This window comes from Zeus faber, assembly GCF_960531495.2.
Source record: "Zeus faber genome assembly, chromosome: 8".
Taxonomy (NCBI): Eukaryota; Metazoa; Chordata; class Actinopteri; order Zeiformes; family Zeidae; genus Zeus; species Zeus faber.
Genome location: NC_137195.1, coordinates 11833396 through 11835200, shown reverse-complemented (window position 1 = coordinate 11835200; position 1805 = coordinate 11833396).

Here is a 1805-nt window from a genome sequence, read left to right as displayed (position 1 = left end):
CAGCCGCATATCTGTTGTGTATGTGTGTGTGTGTGTGTGTATACACACACACACACAGATCTGTCCTGGTGCTTTATGCACATGTGTACGTATGTGGCAGCAGAATGTAAACAGACAGTAAGACTTCCTGTCTGAAGAGGAGACTCTTAGAGGAGAGTGAGAGAGAGAGAGAGAGTGAGAGAGTGTGTGACCGACCGACCGAACGGGAAGGAAGACAAAAAAGGAATGCCTGAGGGTAGGAAAAGGAGGACGCGATGAGGAAGACAACGTGTGAGAGGGACATGCAGCGATGCCAAAGCACAGAGAAGAGCTTCCACTCGGGCCGGGCGACACCAGAGAGCATCTCCTAGGCTGAGTAACACGGGGACGGATTTGGGGACAGATTTGGGAACTGGCCGCTCACGGTCCTGGACAGGGGACACGAGGCGAGGAACCTGGATGGAGACAGGAGAGCTTGATGGGAGCCGTTGCCGTGGTGGTCATCGAGAGATGATGCAGAAGGGTGAGACGCAACACCCAGCATCACCTGGTGTGTGACAGACAGGTGAGAGGAGCTTCTACGACGTCCACGTCAGTAACAATGAAAGACGACGGCGGTCGGGACTGATCACTCTGGGTAAGTCGTCCAAACTTTTTCAGCCAATCAAACTTTTTCTTATTCATTCTATTAAACAGAATCATCTGAGGACTAATCTGACCAAATAGTATGTTGTTTTCATCGATAAATTACAGTTCAGTAATTTATTCATGCCCGACAGGAAATGGTATTGTTACAGCAGCTCACATCAAAATAGTAGATAATAATAATAATAATAACAATAATAATATTATAACTATAACAACAACAACAACAACAATAATAATAATTATAACAATAATAATAATTATCATATTAATAATAATAATTATTATTATTATAACAATGATAATAATAACAATAATAATAATGATAATACTAATCATTTCATAACTATCTATCTATCTATCTATCTATTGTTCTTCCGTTCTATCGTTTTATAGTTCTATCTGTCTATCTGTCTGGGAGGATAGACAGCCAGTCTATCCTCCCGTTAAACACTCTGTTTATCTCTTTTACATAGACACACAAACACACAGCGCTCCCACAGTGCTGGGGTTTATTTGTACAGTATTATTTGGGCTTTCTGCTGGAGAGCCCCCTGCTTTGCTCCCAGTATCACTTTACAACCACTGCATCACTGCAGCCTTTGATGGTAATAAGACGTTATGCCAGACTTCCAGAAAATACACACACACACACACACACATATATATATATATAATCTACTGTATGTATTTCTTGTTGTTTTATTATTTAGTGTTTTATTTCGACTTTTAACATCACAGACACAGAACATCATCTTCAGAAAACAACAGGAAAAAAAAGTAATCTTAAAACCCCAAAATCCCCTCAGTACCTGAGTTCAATACTAAAAAAAACCACTGGAATAGAGGTGTATTTGTTGCGTTGGTGGTTGTTTCTCTGAACACATAATAATAATTTCACATCCTTTCTCAGAATGATCAACATTCTCTAACAGATTGAATTATTTTATGGAATAATGAATTGAATCCGATGAATCACATCATCCGTGTTCCAGCTGCTTATTCTCAGAATAAAATGCATTTTTCAGAAGCTGGATCATTTATTTGCACATGAACGGGAAACCATTCAAGTGCCAAGCAGTTCTTTTATAACTCATTTTTTAACCGATCAGCCCATTTTGGGCAGTTCTCTGAAGTGTGTTGATGTATTGATCAATTAAGAGTAATACAACTAAATATGA